The following is a 19,355-nucleotide window of genomic DNA, read 5'->3' on the forward strand; positions in this document are numbered from 1 at the left end:
GTGGAACAGAATAGAGAAGCCAGAAATAAAACCCACCAAAAGTGTCAACTGGTTTTTCATAAAGTTGCAAAGGCAGTGCACTGAAGAGATGATTGTCTTTTCAACAGACTACTGGAACAATTAGATTTCCGTATGTCAAAACAATGAACCGTGATGCATACCTCACACTTTACAGAAAAAATGAACTCAAAATGGATCATAGGCCTAAAAGCAAATTGTAAAATTATAAAACATCTTGAAGAAAATATGAAAGTAAATATAAGTGACCTTAGGTTTTGTGAAGATAAATGGGGCCAGAATTTCAAACCTTTGCTTTGTGAAACTCACTGTTAATAGAATAAAAGATAAGCCAGCAGCTGGGGAAAAAAGTTAGTAAATCACCCAACAAAGCACTTATATCTAGAATATTTAAATGACTCTTAAAATGGAACGATTAATATAAACTAATAAAACTTGGACAAAAGATCAACGGACGCTTCAGCAAGGGATGTATACAGATGCAAATAAGCATAAAAAGTTGCTCAACATCATTTGTCATTAAAAAAATCCAATTAAAACAATGAGATGCTACTACACATCAATTAGAATACGTAATAGTAAAATAACTAGGGATACTGTGTTTTGGTGAGAATGCGGAGCAACTGAACTTTCACTAGCTGCTGATGAGAATGAAAAAATGCTATAGCCTCTTTGGAAAACAGTTTGACAGTTTCTTATAAAGTTGATCACGTACTTGCTTTATGAATCAGCAATCCAACTCCTATTTACCCAAGAGAACAAAAAATATCTATGTCCACACAAATCTGTATATGAATATTTGTAGCAGCTTAGCTTATAATAGCCCAAATTTGTAAACAGCTTAAATCTGCACTGACTTATGAATAGTTAACCAGGTCATGGTATATCCATACAATGGAACAGCGCATATTACTAAACGTAGGAATGTACGGCTGACACGTCCAGGGTGAATCCCAGTAGCATTATGCTATGTGAATAAAACTCCACTCAAAAAGTTGCATACTGTAGAATCTAATATATCTGACTTTCTGGAAAAAGCAGACAATAGGGATAGAAAATAGATGAGTCATCAGTGGCCAGGAAAGGGATGGGATTGACTTCCAGTGGCTTGAAGGAACTTTTTGGAATGACGAACATGTTCTATACCTTGACTGCGATGGTGATTATATGACTGTATAAGTTTGTCAGAACTCAGTAAATGTCACTGTTGGTGATTATACTTCCATAAACCTTACTAAAAATGCAGTAAAAAGAAATCAAATGAAATTACCACGTGTTGCCAAGGTGTTGAACTGAATCACAAATGCACTGCTAGTGGGGATGTAAATTAGTATATTTTCTTGGTACTACTATTTGATAGTGTCTATAAAACTTGAATACCAGCATACCTATGGAACACGAATTTTATGAGTAGGTATGTAATCAACAGAAATGCATACATATGTGCACAAAAACCTGTGCACAAGTGAACCTGTGATAGTACTATTCCCAATCGCCTTAAATTGCAAACTACAGAAATGTCTATCAGGAATAGGAAGGAGCTTCTGAGATTTTGGTACTGTTCCTGGATTTGGGTGCTGCCTTGTTTTTGCTTTGGAAAATTCATCAAATTGAATTACAAGGCAATTCATGAATTCAACTGCTTTTCAAGTTCCTAATGGATTCTTACATTTTCATCTATTTTCCTAAGAGCTAATACAGTCCTTGGTACATAATGGATACATAATACATTTTTGAATAATGAATTAATAACTCGATGAAGGAAGAAAGGAAGGAAGGGAAGGAGGAAAGCAAGAAAGAAGAAAAAAATAAGGAAGGATTTTCAGACAAAATAATCCTGTCAGAGCATTTTAAAAATTAATTTTAAAAACATATCTAAAGTATATATTTAATACAATAAAAACTGTTTTTCTGGTCTAGACTATGCTCAGAATTAACTCTAGAGAATAACATTCCTTTTCCCAAGTCAAATTGAATTATTATAAATACTAGTCATTTCAACAATAATTTACATTCCAATAAATCTTTGTATATGTTGCTGAAAACCTGAAAAGCTGGTAACCAGTTTTGTATATATCTGTATCTCTTTACATCTTTAGTGTTTATATCACCACTCGGCTTCTACTAGTATTTCATTCACAAATGATATCCAGGGATTAAAATTTAATTTATAATATGACCTTCTATATGTAAAACTCATTTTTGTCTGTATAGTTAATAATTTTTTAACACCAGCTGTGTTTTTCCCCCTCAGATGAATGCAGTAAATTTTCTTTTCTGTAGGCAGTCCCAGTAAATAACACTGGCATGGTGAAATTGGCTTTAATAGAAATTAAGATGGCTGATTGAATTTGCTGCTTCCTAGCAATGATTCTCTTACCCTTACAAAGGTAGGAATGGAGGTAAAGGTTGTGGTATAATATTTATAAAATGGAAATGAAAGCATTATGTTTTTTGTGAGCATCATTGTCCAAGGATAAGAGGACTACTCACATCTGACGTCTTGCTTGGATGTTCCTTTTAAATGGTATTACACCAGCACTTCTGTGTGGCGCTGTATGTCCTCCTCCGTCCAAATAATTATGACAGGTTAAGAAATCCTCTATATAGCCAACAAACCAAAAGTAGGAGTCTTAATTTTAAATTCCAAAATCCTTCAGTTATCTCTAATAATTCTTGCATTTTTTTCAGTCTTTTCAGGAATAAATCTCCATTTTCTATCTACTCATGGCTTTGTCTGTCAGGATAGTTTGAATTCCTTAATAATGGAAAAAAGGTTTTACTTAGTTTAATTTTTATTGCGTATATATTCACGTGTTCGATTTTATCTGGTTGAACAAAATGAAGAGTAAAACTGAATTGGTTAATAAAATAAAGGTGACTTCTGTGAATTTAGGGTCATTTTGACTAAAGCACTAAGAATACATCTGAAAACTTCTGGTGGAATATTCAAAGTTTAAATAAACTAGCTAGATTTTTCTGAGGATTCATAGAAATCTATCTTATTGAAATTGGAAATAATTGTTACCATGATAAATACAGCCACAAGTTAAGTATTTCATGTGTTTTTCTGCACAGGTGTTTTGTAAATGGGGCCACTAATTACACGGAACATTTTTTTGGTGAGATTCCTTTACAGGCATTAGTTAAGGTTAAGGGTTAAGATTAAGTTAAAAGTTAAGGTTAAAAACAAAGCTGCAGCAATGGAATTAAGGTAAAAATATTTTATCTTGCTAAAGAGTATCCTTAGTTCTCAATATATGACAACAGATTACACATGTATTCAGTTTAAAATGAAAAACAAATTTATAAATCTAATCTAAATCTAATATCTATACCTAAGGTGCTGCTTCTTTTCATACTTTTCACAGACTAATATACTGAAGCCAAAATGCCAGCGATTCCATAGGGAAATATTTAGTATTAATGTGAACATAAAGTTAAGATATTTTTATTGCTACACAAGCATGCTACTTAGAAAAAGAGCAAAAGAGAGCTATTTTGTTATTAAGAATGTATGAACATACACACTGCACTGTTCCTCATAAGGGCCACTTTAAAGGAGAAGTAATTCTGTCACTAATGTGTTTAATTATTTATTTTTGTGTCCTTTAATCCTTTGTTTTCCATGCTTTTATTTCTGAAACTTCAAGTCCACGTTAACTACACAAAACACATTTGCAAACAATGCTAAATCTTGGAGTTATATCTCAAAATGAAAGTAAATAAAATGTATACAAATTTCTTATAAGATGAGAGGTATAGGTTAAGGTTGATACTTTTGAATATGGACGTCCAAACAAAATTTGCTGAAAAGACAATCTTTTCTTCACGGAACTGACCTTGAACCTTTGTCAAAAGTCAGTTGGATATATTTGTGTAGATCTATTTTTGAGTTCTCCATTCTATTCCATTAATATTTTTTGTCCTTTGCCAATACCATACTGCCTTGATTACTGTAACATAATTTTGAAATTGATTTGTATAAGTCCTCCAACTTTTTTCTTCATATTCAGAATCCTCCTGCTTATTCTAGTACTTTGCTTTTCTATTTAATTTTGAATTAGCTTGTCAATATCTATAAAAATGATTTCTAAGTTTTTTTGATTAGGAACTCCCAAATCTATAGCTCAAATTGGAGAGAATATCTTAGCAATACTGGGTCCTACATTTAATGTGGATACGTGACGTTTAAAATTACATAAATACTTGCCTTATATTTTCATTTTTTATCATTGATCTAGAGCCTAAAATTCCAAGCTTCATCTTTGGCTAAGGGCTACTGTTTGAGGACTCCTTTATAAAAAGAAAAGTTTAATAAAAAGTGTAGATTATTTTAGCCTTTCTAGTTTATGCTGTGTATGAATAGTTTTAATTTGTTCCTTTCCAAAACTTAGTAATATCTATTTCTAAAGAAAATTAATGATGAATGTGTATTTTTCCCAAAATGTGTGTTAAAATTTACCATTTGTCATTGCTACAGTGTAGCTCATAATGCAGCAAAGCATAAATCACAAATCTGCTCATGAAATATTAGCATTTATTTGAAAAGTGGTCAATTTTAATATTGACCTGGTGTTCACAGTTGCCCATTTCTTATCCTCTATTTTGTCTTGACCAAACTTTAGTTAGATTGCCCTCACACCCATAGGTCCCTGAACCCCAGGTTGCCCTGGAGCCTGAGCAGGCACTAAAAAAAGGAATACGCTCTCTTATGAGCTTATCCTCAGACCCGGCTGACCACAGTGAGACCCATTTCCTGGGAAGCCCTGCTGATCATGCCTTCTGCTTGCTCTCTCTCCTTTGCTCCACTTCTCCTTCCTTATTTCTTATCTGTGAGAGAAGAACATTTTTTAGTTTGGTTCTGAAACACTTGCAGTTCCTGAGTTAGAGGACTTCATTCTACTCAACAGTCTTTCTGTCTGGAGTCTCACCTTATCTGGATGTGATTTGATTTGACAGAATAGCTGTACCAATGACAAACCTATACATCCAATGGTGTATTACTGTATTGCTCTCCCACACAGGACTTTTCAAAAAATGAGATTTTTAAACTGATATACTCATTTTTTATTTCATGATTTATCATGTCCATACTAAGGAGGGCTGCCCATCTTGAATGTTCTGGTTCACATTAAAAGCAGAACTTCACAAAAAATTTACCGACTGTATTTTCATATCATCATTTAGAGACTCACAAAGAATATCAGTTAATTCCACTACTGTTTTTATTCAAAACATGAAGTAAGTAGAGGATTTGGAGGGTTTTGTTTTTTTTCAGTCCAAGATATGTGTAACATTATTTGAATGGCTATCTCAAAAGTCAGTTAAAAGTTTAATTTGAAGAGAAAGTAACTTGTTTTGCAGTGATATCATAAACACAGCATTTGGTAGAGAACCATGTTGTAGTTAACAAAGATCACACTCGAGAAACATGATGGAATCAAAACAAGATGAAACATTCTGCTCTCTGAAATAGAAACTGCAGTTGTCAAAGTTTAGACACTCACACACTTTAAAGCACGGCCAGCTGACTTGTTCTGCCAAGAGCTTTAAGGGCCATGTGGTTTCTGTAACAGCTACTCACTCTGCTCTTGGGGAGTGAAAAGAGCCACAGATAATACAAAAATGCATGAGCATGGGTATATTTCAATAAAAATGGATTTATGTACACTGAAATTTGAACTTTCTATAATTGTACATGTGTTACAAAATACTGCTCTGAGTTTTTCAACCATTTAAATACTCAAACCCCATTCTTAGCTCCCGGGCTGCTCTAAGTGAGGCAGCCGTCTGCATTTGATGTGGACGCCTAGCTTCCTGACTCCTGCTTTGGAGGAATGGAAGGACAAAATATTTGTGATGAAGTGGATGTTAAATATATTTAAAAAACAAATTAGCATAGCAGTAAGCACTATCTCTCTTTTGCATCCTTCTTTGAAGGGATTTGAAAAATGGAGCATTCCAAGGATTACTGTGTTAGGTCACGAGGCTTGCTGGAGAAAACATAGGATGCACAGTTAAATTTCAATTGTGGATAAAATTCAAATGAATTTTAGTTTACTACATATGATTCAAATGTTGCGTAGGTCATCCTTACAGTAAAATTCAAATATAACTGGGTGTCTTTTTTCCCTCCTAAATGGAGCAACCTTACTTGGATTGTATTTAACTTTTAATGTAATTGTGTTTTCTACACTTTGGTTGAATCTTGTTCAAATCAATTGGAAATCTCTCAAATTATTGAATGGATGGACAGCAAAAATCCTTCAGACAAGAAAGATTTAAATGAATTTCCAATGTTGTAAACGAAGTTTGCAAAGAGGAAGTCATTAAAATATGTCCCCATATTAGCAAACTGGGAATGACAAACAATTAAAATATGAGTTCAAATAAATAAAAGATTTAATTTGAACATCTACAATTGAACTTGAGAAGAGTCTTCTAATGAAGTTTCTGTTTTTAATTGACATTCATATTCTGTACTGGAATAGAATGAAATTAAGAAGACCTATGATTTGATAGCATTTAATTTTGGTATGGAATCAAAATAATTATAAAGAGAGAGAACTTATTTGATGAGTTCTGACACAAATATGTATCACCAAGAAAAATTCTCATCATAGAGGCAAAACTCAGTAACTTTTTAAATATTTAGGCTAAAATATTTATACACTTCAATACAAAAGTTAGAATTAAAGATAACCTCCATATAGTAAAATTTGTTCTGAATTTATTAATACCTGAACATCTGAGTGAAAAGGAGATATTTTCTCAAAACTATAATTTTCCACAAAGAAAATTAATTGACAATGTCAATAATTTAAAATGTATTCACTAGACAAATAAACTTTGAGAAACACTGTGGATAAGGCCACGGAAACACTAAAACTAAAAGACCCTATTGAAAGGAAAATACACTTTTTTCTGAAAATGTCAATGGAAAATACCAAGACATATATGACTGAGAAATTGAAAACAAATGCATGAATATACAAAACAATAATTATTCTACATATATTATTTTCAATATTCAGAAAATTAATGTTAAATTATTTTAACTGTCCTTAAGTTACTGGTATATATTTTATTTTATGACTAATTTTGATAGAAATTTTTGAAAAGGATTATTTTTCCTAATAGAATCAATTCATTGGTATCTAAATAAATATTTGAAAATTAGTATGATTGTAATTATTTTAGTGTTTCTTTAACTCTAAAAATCCTACTTTTAAACAGTAAATCATATGCCCACTCTAATCTTTTGCATAAATTCACACCTCACTTAATCTTTACTTCTTCTGTGATAACATCCTTGATCAGGATGGACTTGCTGTTTCTCAGCACTGCTCCATCCAGAATGCGTACCGCGCATTTTATTTTATTTTATTTATCTGAATGCCAGTCTCTTTCACTAGATTCTTGAGAAGACAGGATATATTTTATTCATATTTTTTACTTCCAGCTCCTAAAATACCGTGTGCTGTATTTCTCAGTATGTGTGTATTGAATTGGACTTGAGTCATAGTTCTAGAAATGGAATTGTTAAGCCTTGTATTTTCATTGTAAATTTAATTTCTGTTTACATTTCAGGTTTGGAGTTACACATCTTTGGTTTTGGTGCAAAAGTGAGCATACAATGCTGGAGATATACTGCCTATAATTTTTCTTGCATTTTCCTACATAGAAGAATTAGGTGTGTGAGAAATGGTTATATACCTTGTGATCAGCTACACAGCCCTGCTTAGCCTCAGGCTATAGAAAATATCAGGTGATTTCTTATTTTTATTTTTTGGCTTATCATTTCAAGGAATGGAGAAGCCCCTGCTGTCGACATAGTATGTTATACATTAATTTATTTATTGAAATTCTCTACTTCCCAAATATATTTGAATCTACTTATTATAAAGATCCTATTTTAAAATGAACATTGTTTCTGTATAGGCAACATATGTGGTGAGGTACCTACAAGTAAAACAGTGTTGATAGCACCTTACTTCTTTGCTTTCAGCTAGTGCCTTTTTTAGATGTCTTCGTATTTTCTTCTGCAGTTCATACCTATTTGTAGACTTTGAAGAGTTATTGTTGATAGTGAATTGATATTGGTTCAACACAAGATTGACATAAGGGAAGCCATATTGTAGAGAAGAAACCCTCTTGTAACTTTGAATGCCCTCGGATTAACTATCCCAGATTTTGTGGCCCCTTCCAGCTGCTTTAAGATGATAACTTTGTTCTTTTGAGTTCCTTAGGAATGTGATGACCCCCAGACAGACAGTCTATCCTGATAGCCATCATCAATGACAACTGAAAGATCAAGGTATAGGGCATTGTTCTGGTCTCTGGTAAATATTCAGTGACACACAGGACTATCAGGAATTGGGACCACATGTTTACTCCAACCTGGAGATCAGATGGAGACCCCACCTGGAGACCAGCAGTCCTCCCCACTTTGCGACCAGCCCCGTATATAACTGGCTTATAGTCTCTGTTCTGTAAGATGGTTCTTTTGGACATTAGTAGGCCATCTTTCCTCTTGCTAGCAAGGTGTAATAAAGAAAGCCTTTCTCTCCTACCACCTCGCCTCCTGGAAATTGGCATGTCCTGTAGCGAGCAGAGGACCCCTCTTGGGTGGTAACAGTGTGAAATTAATCTTTGCTTCATAACTTTATTTTTTATGTCTGACTTAAACCTCATGCAGAAGTTCAGCTGTTTGCCATCATTTGGACGGCATGGAGTCAGGATGACATTCAGGCATATCTGCCATTTGCTACAAGAAAAGGGAAATTTTAAAGGGAATCAACAAATCAAATTAACCAACTAGTAAAAAAATTCAAGGAAATGTTAATATTAAATGTTTAATTAGACAATAGTACTAAAAGCATATAAAAATTATATATATTTAAACACACATCTTATTTCTCTGTCTATATAGTTTCCTGGAAATTATTATTTGTAACTTATGCCTATTTTAATGGAAAAGATGTTTAAAAAAAAAGTAATATCAATGGGAAAAACTGTTTGCATTCATTTAAGAAACATTTATTTAGTGGCATTTACTGAAATCCACCAGACTTAATTACACAAGGTAATAATTAAAATAACAATAGCAGTCATTGAATACTTGTGTGCAAGGAATTATATTACATTACGTTATAACACATTGCATCCAGTATTTTATTTCATTCTGAAACAACCATGTAAATAGATAATGTTTTTATCCTTATTTAGTAGATGAGAAAACTAAGGCATAAAAGCAGTTCTCAAAATCACACAGATTTTAATTTTGGATGCTCGAGCTTGATTCTAGTTTTTCACCCAAATGCATGCTATACTTTATTGCTTCGAGATAGGAAGCTAAAATTTTAATTGGATATGTTGAGATTAATTGGCTGTATGATGAAGGAATCTAAATTTTCTTGATTTATTCTACATGATATAAACTAAATTAATTCCTTTTTTAAAGCACTGTGGTTTTTTTTCCTGTTCACTCTTAATTTTGTACCTGGTTTCATGTCTTATTACAATTTCTTCAGTTTTTTCCTACCAATATATAGCAACACTTTTGCATGTTATCAGATTCCTACTACTTTATCAGGTAAAGCAGACTTTACATTGAAATACATAAAATTTAGTTCCAAGTTTCTTTGTCTTCCCTTCTAAAACACTGTAATTCCTTTTAATAAAAATAGTGCCTACTAAACCTCTTGGACGGGATAGCTTCAGAGAGAAATCAGATGCGCCCTTATTATGTCGGGTCAACAGAGAAAAGCCTTTCTTTGGCATATTTAGTTCTCTTTTGCCCTGTATTTATTTATGACCCTAAGGAAATAATAAATAATATTAACAATTTCCCTCTAGATCCTGAGTTCATGTCTCAAAATTATACTTGGAAATAAATGTATTACATTTTAGGAAGAAATATATTTTCTCTATTCCGTATGATTGAAAAACATAAGTCAATTTAACCACTATCAGCAGCATAGGGATCATGATAATTAGAATGTGTTTCAATTTTATTTCAAAGCTAATCTAAGACATATTTTAGATGAGAAAAAAAGTCTTTGAAACACTGTATGTTTATGGGCACTAAGCATAGCAAAACAATATATACGTAGATTATAGTTTTTCCTAATGAATAACTACTTAAATTTTAGAGAACTGTAATTCTGTCTAGGCACACACTAATAGTTTTTACAGAACGGTAGTTCTGTCTAGGCATGTACGTAGGTGGATATACTAATCCTTTGCTCCCCTCAGGGATTAGCTATGTGTATAAATGTGCGCATTGACCGTTCTATCACAAATTCATTGAGAGCATTTCATTCATTGTTGAATTTATTACCAGCCCCTCATAGAGTATGTCGTATACAATAGGAGTCAAATGTCTACAATTCTGAATTAATTTTTTTTAAGTTATTGGAATAGTCTCTTCCTTAATTTCTACTGTCTTTGTCTCTTCTTCATTTCAAACAAGATCAACACAAAACATGTCTATAAATTCACTAATTCTGGAGAGAGCTAAGAAGCCATGTTCTGAACAGCCAAAGATTATACGTGCCTTCTTATGCAGAATACTGAAAAAGCATAATAGCAAATACTTTTCTGTCATTACCGTTAGTACTTTGTGATTTGTTAATTATAATTTGTACCTTATTTTAAGAGTTGTCATGAATTGTTTTGAAGAGAAGTTTATTTGTTATATTACCAGAGGCCTGCCTCAGTATTGTTCTGTCTTTAAATAATTTTAGGTACATTTTTAAATTTCAAGTTAAATTGCAATTGTTGGAGGAAAACTAGATTCAATAAGTAACCTTGTAAACGGTGCTTTTGCTTGTTCTTGTTTTTAAATCAGATTAGTCAAGAGAAAATATTTCTGACAGAAAGAGTAGGATCATCAATAACTCCTTTAATACTTAACTTTTGTCTTTGTTAAAGAAAATTCCAGGCTAATGTTTTGAGTAGAGTGATTTTAAAACCTTCTCCGAATTCTTCAGATATTAATTCAGTGATTCATATTCAATTCAAAAAGGTTTTACTCTCACCTATGTATTTCACAAGAGTGTCAAGATTAATATAACTTTGGAAGAGATGTACAGTATGGATACAGGATATTTAAGAAAATAATACCATTGCATTCTCATAGAAAATTCAATAGTTTTCCTAAAATTGATCTATTCTTCTGGAAGAAAATACGTTTCTCTGGAATCAGATAAATCAGGTTACATTAATCACCACCATCACCACCAGCAACAAAAAACCCAGCAGATTTTGTGCCTTGATACAATTTACATATATATTAGCAAATCCAATTGGCATTCTTCATATGCCCAAAGATCTGATGAGCAAAACTAATGAATTAAATAAGATGTCCTCGTTTATCCCTTGACAGAACTTTGCTTGAGCTATTCAATATTACAAATTAGGCTTCCGACAATAACAGTTAGATTATTGTCTTCCAGCTAATTCCTTATAGGAAAAAATACGTTCCATCAGTCAGCACAAAGAATGAGTAACCAAAGAATGGTTGCTATTAAGGATTTGAGGTGAAAGTCAAGACTCAAAAACGTTTTAGGTAGAAATTACAACTGATACTATAGAAATGCAAAGCATCAGAAGAGACTGCTATGAACAACTATATGCCAACAAATTGTACAACCTATAAAAAGGAATAAATTGCTAGAAAGATACAAACTATCAAGATTGATTCATGAAAAAATAGAAAATCTGAACAGAGAAATAAAGAGTAAGGAGATTGAATCAGTAATCAAAAGCCTCCCAAAAAGGAAAAGCCCAGGACCAGACAGTTTCACTAGTGAATTTTACCAAAGCTTTAAACAAGATTAACACCAATCCTTCTTAAACTATTCCAAAAAAGAGAAGAAGAGAGAATACTTTCAAACTCATTTTAGGAAGCCAGCATTACCTTGATACCAAAACCAGATGAGGATGCTACAAAAAAGAAAACTGCAGGCCAATGTCCCTGATAAATGTAGATATAAACATTCTTAGCAAAATACTAGCAAACTGAATTCAACATCATATTAAAAAGATCATGCACCATGATCAAGCTGGACTCATTCCTAAGATGCAAAGATAGTTCAATATAAGCAAATTGATAAATGTGATACACCACATTAATAAAATGAAAAATGAAAATCATATTTCCCTATCAATAGATGCAGAAAAAGCTTTTGAAAAGATTCAACATCCTTTGATTAAAAAAAAAAAACTCTCAACAAACTGGATATAGAGGAAATCTACCTCAACATAATTAAGGCAATATGTGGCAAGCCCACAGCCAACATCATATTTAGTGGTAAAAGGTTGAAAGCTTTTCCTCTAAGATCAGGAACAAGACAAAAGTGTCCACTCCCACTGCTCTTATTCAACATAGTACCGAAAATCCTTGCCAAAATAATCAAGCAAGAAAACAGATAAAAGGAATCTAAATCAGAAAGGAAGAGATAAATTTTCTCATTTGCAGATGACAAGATTTTGTATGTAGAAAATCCTAAAGACTCCACCAAAAACTTGTTAGATCCAATCAACATATTAGTAAAGTTGCAGGATATAAACTCAACATGTAGAAATCAGCAGTGTTTCTGTACACTAAAAGCAAATTATCTGAAAAAGAAATAAAGAAAACAATTCCATTTACAATAGCATTGAAAACAATAAAATACTGAAGATAAATTTAACCAAGGAGATAAGTGATCTCTACACTGAAAACTATAATAAATTGATGAAACAAATTGAAGAACATAAATAAATCGAAAAATATCTCATGTTCATGGATTGGAAGAATTAATATTGTTAAAGTGGCCATACTACCCAAAGCTATCTATAGATTCAGTCTAATCCCTATCAACATTCCAATGGTACTTTTTACAAAAAAGGAAAAAAAATCCTAAAATTCATTTTGAACCATAAAGGACCCTGAATAGCCAAAGCGATCCTGAGAAAGAAGAGCAAAGATGACGGCTCACATTTTGTGATTTCAAACTATATTGCAAGTTTATAGTAATGAAAGCAATATGTACTATCATAAAAACAGACACAAAATCAATGGAACAGATTGAGTGTCCAGAACAAACTGATGTACATATGGCCGACTAAGATTGACAAGGGATCCAAGAATACTCAATGGAGAAAAGATAGCCCTCTTCAATAAATGGTGATAGAAAAACTGGATATCTATATGTAAAAGAATGAAAGTAGAGCCCACCTTATACCACTCACTAAAGATATGACATACATATGTGCATGAAAACATATGTAGACGTTTACATGTGTGTATATGTATGGACACACACACTGCTATTTATCTTTTACAGGAGAGCAAAGACAACTGAAATATAGAAATGCAGAAAGTTATACTTTGACTTCTTATCTGCATTTCTTGCAATGTAGTACTTCTTACAGATTCACCTGAAAAATGAGTAAGTCACGACTAATGTCTGACACCATTCCCAAAACCATAGTGTAAATTGAAATGGAAACGTAATCTGTACAAAAATGCCACATTACAAAAATTCTAAGGTAATAATTCTCTACCACTATGCTGATTCTGTTTTCATACCTGAAAATCACACCATTGGAAAAAATAACCATTGGCCACTTTGACACGCAGAGATTAAGCTTTCATTGGGGGTAAAATAACTTTACAAAAAGACAAACGTTAACGATTTCTGATCTTTGTGGCTGACTTGAAACATATATTTACTTCTTCTTTCTTCCCAAATTATACTGTCCTAGAAAATAAAGATAATAATTTTGTTTATAATAGTTATGGCAATGGGCAAAAGCTAGAAAGAAGAGTCCTTCAGAAGATGAGAATAAACAATTTCTGAAGTACAATATGCGAGTACAAACCAATTCAAAGATGAACAACAGAACAAAGGAACTGCAATCCTATTGATGGGAAAAAAGGATGTACTAAATATATACTTTTAGAATTTACTCAGAAGATTCAAGGGGCTGAGACTTAGAGAAAGAGTGAGCATGGGCAGTCTGCCATTAAAGACATTAGTTATAGGAGAGACAGATCAGTCCCACACTCTCAGAACTATTGCCTTCGTAAAGACAGTTAATGCTTCCTTCTCTGAGAAAGGTGCCCAATAATATTAAATTCCATGAGAGTTGATGCCATATCTGACTTGTTTGTCATTGCAGTCACAGCTCATAAGAATGTCTGTCTGATGTATTTCCTTGTGTCATCTTAGCTAAACTGGAACTAATTGCCCAGAATCCCCTTTCTTGCATAGTTTTGGGTTGGCATAGGCTTTAAGAAACTTTTCGCTCATGATTTGGAGGGATGAGCGAAGCCACAGCCATCTTTTTACGCATGGAAGCCAAATGCAGAGCGAAAGACACTACTGCAGGTCATTTTCACCTATCTGCCAGCTCTGCTTGTTGGCACAGGAGGGCAGCTGGGTCCACAGCTCCTCCATCTTCTACCAGGTCTTCAACATAAGTTTCTTTGAGTCCTGGGCCAAGAGTTAGTAAGGCGTCAACTATCCCCGGTCTTCAAAGTTGGAGGCTTGGAAGAGGTGACATTACATTGAAATTTACGATGTGTCCTGATATTTTCCATAACAGGCTGGCAGGTTCCAGTTTGTGCTTGCTTCTTCTATTGTGTCCAATTTCTCCTCCTGACAGCCTGCCCAGTACCAGACAAAGAAATATATTCTGAAATAGCCTGTTAACCAGATCCAATTAGTAAAGTCAAATTCCTATAATAAATTTATGATTATTTATAAATCTCAAGGGTTCTGGTAGAACCATCACTGGTATAGCCTAACACTATTTAAAAATTCTGATAAATATTAATTACATTAATAAATAAATCTTTTAGAGGATCTTTGTATCTCTAGTGTCTAGAATAAGCACTACCACAGAGTATGATATTAGAAATTATTTTGTGAATAAATGTAAAATAAGTGATTCACTTAATCAATCAATCAATTAATTAATCATTCAATCAATGAGAGCCTTAAAAAAACACATTAACGTGGGAAGCAGGGGACCTTGGGAAGATTGTTATGATTTATTTCTACCTAAACTTTCTAAAGACATTTGTGTACATGTAACAAAAGAAGAATATGAAATATTGGCTTGAGAAATGCTGATTCTTCAGGGAATGGAATTATCACTCACTATGCTATCTGTCTATGTCTGCTCATTTATTTAGGAAAGAATTAGCGAAAGAAAATACTTGAAGCTAAATATCATATCACATGGTGTTAAATACTTTAAGTGATGGACACTGTTGGATGCTTTCAAAAAATATTAATTTTTCTCAATTACTGTCAACATATTAATTATTGTAAAAGCACAGACAGCTGTATCAAAACCCTGGGGAATGGTAACTTTATCTATACAGGAAAGAATTTATGCTTAAATGAATCAGATTAAAAATACTTGGAGCAAAGTTTCAGATCAGAATGTTTCTTTCAAAATGCATTTAAATGAAGAGATATTGCTAGAAAACAGTAATAAATGTTGTCTAGCCTGTACTAATAAAAACATCAGATTGTGGAAAGTTCTAAAATCCTCATTATAGAAATAAGTATTTTAGGTATTGTGCTAAAAAGAAATCTGGATAACATTTTTATAACTGGTAAAGTGCTGTGTTACTACGGCAATTCTGGTCTTGAAACAATCATGTAATGAACACATCTTACAGGAAAATAATCTTGTATGATAAATATACCCATAATTCTCTTCAAGTTATCAAATTATCTTTTATTCATTCATTAATATAGGAAAAGAGTGGACACAAACAAACATATTAATTTTAATTCCAAATGAAAGAACTATTATCCATCTAAAATATTATGGATATGCAAATTATACATTCACACAGTGGAAAACTATTGAGCAATGAAAATGGGATGAACTATTACCCCTCTTGACAACATGGATGAATATAATAAACATAATATTGAATGATGGAATCCAGTCACAAAAGAGTATACACACTATGCTTTCAATTATATAAGTTTCAAAACAGGCAAACAGATCTGTATTATTAGAAGAAGGGATAGAAGTTATCCTTTCTTGGGGGTTGATCATGGGAAGGAGCCACAGGGGGGCTTTTGGTTATTCATAATATTCCCTTTCTGTGTGTATTCATTTTGTGAAAATCCATTGGAATATATACTTATAATGTACAATTTTATATGCATATTTTACTTCAATATTATATTAAAATATGTGCAAGTTGGAGAAGAATAACAATCTTGGTTCCACAATACAGCCAAAATGATTCTCAAGAGTTTTAATATATATTTCAAATTTGCTTTTCACTAAATATTCAAACTTCGAATCAAGAAAGGTTATCTTGCACTCTTGTTAAAACTATAAATATATGGAAATGATGCAAAATGAAAACGTGGGCATCTTGTTCAAACATTATTAAAGGCTTCAACAGGGCAATGTCAGAGCATTAAACCAAGTGCAGGCCCTCCTCAGTACAGCGCTTCCTGTGACTGCACAGGTCGCAAACTCATGGTCCAACTCTGCACAAGCATGTGGTTCCCTATGTCCTTTTCTCCCACATCTTTTTTTTAAATTAAATACTGTAATGCTAGTTTATAAAATAAGACAAGAAAAATTGCTATGATTTGACATCATTTTAGGCCCTTAATTTTAGCCAATAATAAGCATTGTAACATTTTCTTCACTTTGAACTATTCCTCAATTGTATCTTAAAATGCTGTAGGCTACAGAAATCCTTTCTCCTGCTGGGGTTTTGGGACAAGTGAAGAGCTTAAATGTGTGTCATCTATTATCAAACAAGGCAAAAATTAAGCTTATAATAACTACATTACTGATCTTTCACTGTTAACATGTAAATTGTAGTCATCACTATGTTCCATATGCAATTAAAAGGAAATCAAGAAATATTAAGTGCCTATTCTACATTAAATGGGGCATGAAAACCCCAGAATTTTCAGTTCTCACAACTTTAAATAACCAAGAAGAAAAACTGCGTAAGAAATGTTTCCTTCTGTATCTTCCATACCTTTGTAATGCTAGTTATATTGAGCAGGTTGAATTAGTAATAGCAGCTAGACCTCTTGACTTCATATAGAATACTGCATATAGTATATTTGTGTGGGAAATATATCCATTTAAACTATTTTAATTACATCTATTTTAATTTTGAGTAATATGAATAGTTTAATCGTTTTTTGAACTATAGGATTAATATATTCTTATTTAAATAATTGAAAAGAAGAGTAGAGTGAGGAGTAAAAAGAAACATATTGATCTACCCAAAGTTAATATTGATAAAGTTTTTAATGTGTTTCCTTCTTGCATTTTTTTTTAAATTGGAAATTATTTAATGATTAAATTCATTGCTAAAATCTCTTTGCTATCTTTCAGCAAATATCTATAATATTTCCGTATTTTGAACTCAATAAAGTTATGGAAAAGAGAAATAAGCTTGGTAAGATGTAGATAATTCAGTCTTTTTGGTACTGTAATGAACTTTATTCCTTTAGGTTCTGGAACACAAAATACGTAGTCATTCAAAATGTCTTAAGTGGTAATAAAATAATCTTATTAAGTAAAGTAAAATCCAAATAACAAAAGCAACACAGTCTACTTTGCAAAGTGATAATGGGCTTAATACAACTAATTAAGTCCCCCAAAATGTGACTCAGTGGCAGAAAATCTATTATCAACTTTTAATTAGTCAAGGCATCTCTTTTCCCATCCTCAGAAAAAAAATATTAATAATAAGGTGGAACACTGAATTTTCAACAACAGTGAAGATCGGCACTAACTTCATCAGAAAAGCCTCAGGAAGGAGATCTACACACTTACTGGTCCTATTTAATAACAACGTGCCAGCGTTCCAGGGAAGCAGGAGAATTTGCAGCTATACAAGAGCTTTGAAAATATCATTTATTTATTTAAATCTTTCATTCAGTGCTTATTGGATCATTTAAGAATGAGCTTCAAAAGAATTCGTTCAAAATTCATTCCCTATCCCCATCTTAAAACCATCCAGGAGTTTCTTATGTCTTCATAATAAAAACTAAACTCTTAAATATAACCTCTCCCTAAGTCACCTTTCTTGCCATTCTCATATTTGTGTGTCTGTATATCATCATAGAATTCCTCAAAAGGCTTAAGTTGTGAAATTGCAAACCAGCTCTCAGGATTGATTTCCAAACAAAAATTTAGGTCAATGTAGGTTAACTGCATTATTAAACCAATACAGAACAGATGAGCAGACTTTACAATAAAGGAAATTGTAATACGTAGTTCTAAAAATAAACAAAGAAAAAAGAAACAAAAAAGGAGAGAAAAATAGCAAATACAATAATTGAAGAAGGAACAGATCTCGCGGTACCATTTGCCTTTTTTCCTCCTTATCTCCATGCTCAGCACTTATCTTTCTAAATAGAAATAATACAATTTACAATATGAATGGTTTATGAGAGAGCTTGAGCACCAAGAAGACCCTAATCCTGAGAAAAATGAAATATTTCAGGCTCTGTTTTATGTAACTATTTATAGATATCTCGGCCAATTGAAGGAAATCTCCTCTGACTCTTGTCTCCCAGGGGAAGCAGGGCCCGCTTTGTGACCTTCTGTACTCTAATACCTTGCCACTCATTATAGCTTAATTAATTCACATTTTTATTTTCTGATGAAACAGATAGAAATATCTACAAATAGATGGAAGTAGCCTGTGTTAAATGTTCAAGATAGATTTCTGTCAACTCATTATTGTTGACTATTGTTACAGCCTGGTGTTAGGCAATCATTTTAAAGCAGCCCTTCTGAGTAAATATTTTTAAATTCCTAAGGTGGCACTTCAAGGACTGTGTGAAGTTGAGCTTCTGAGAATGGATTCAAATATAAATTTTGAGTAAAATTATAATTTTTAAAGTATGTTGTAGACAACATATTTATAACTTAAAAACTATTTGGTAGAATTATTAGATGAAATGAAATACTGACTTTTTGGAATTTTTTTTGGTGTAACACTGCTGCCAAGCCTAGTACTTCCTAGAGCAATTAGGGTGCTTTCCCTGACTCTTGTCTTCGAAAGCGCAGATATAAAGTTGGATGATATCATTGCAACCAAGAATGCCTTTTCATTGACTCCTGGTTCAAGGACATAAAGCTATTTTGGGGGCCTTAGATCAACAAAATGCGCATGGCATCTGAAGAGGATCCTGAAATGTGGTCATCTAATAAAACCATGCTCTGGACAAGGACTTACTTTCAGAGGCAATTCTGTGTTTCTAAAGTTTATTGGTATTTTTATCACCATTTTGTTTATGTAACACAGAGAAAACTTGCTGGCAATG

This window comes from Equus caballus, chromosome 23, assembly GCF_041296265.1.
Source record: "Equus caballus isolate H_3958 breed thoroughbred chromosome 23, TB-T2T, whole genome shotgun sequence".
In the NCBI taxonomy this organism is placed as follows: domain Eukaryota; kingdom Metazoa; phylum Chordata; class Mammalia; order Perissodactyla; family Equidae; genus Equus; species Equus caballus.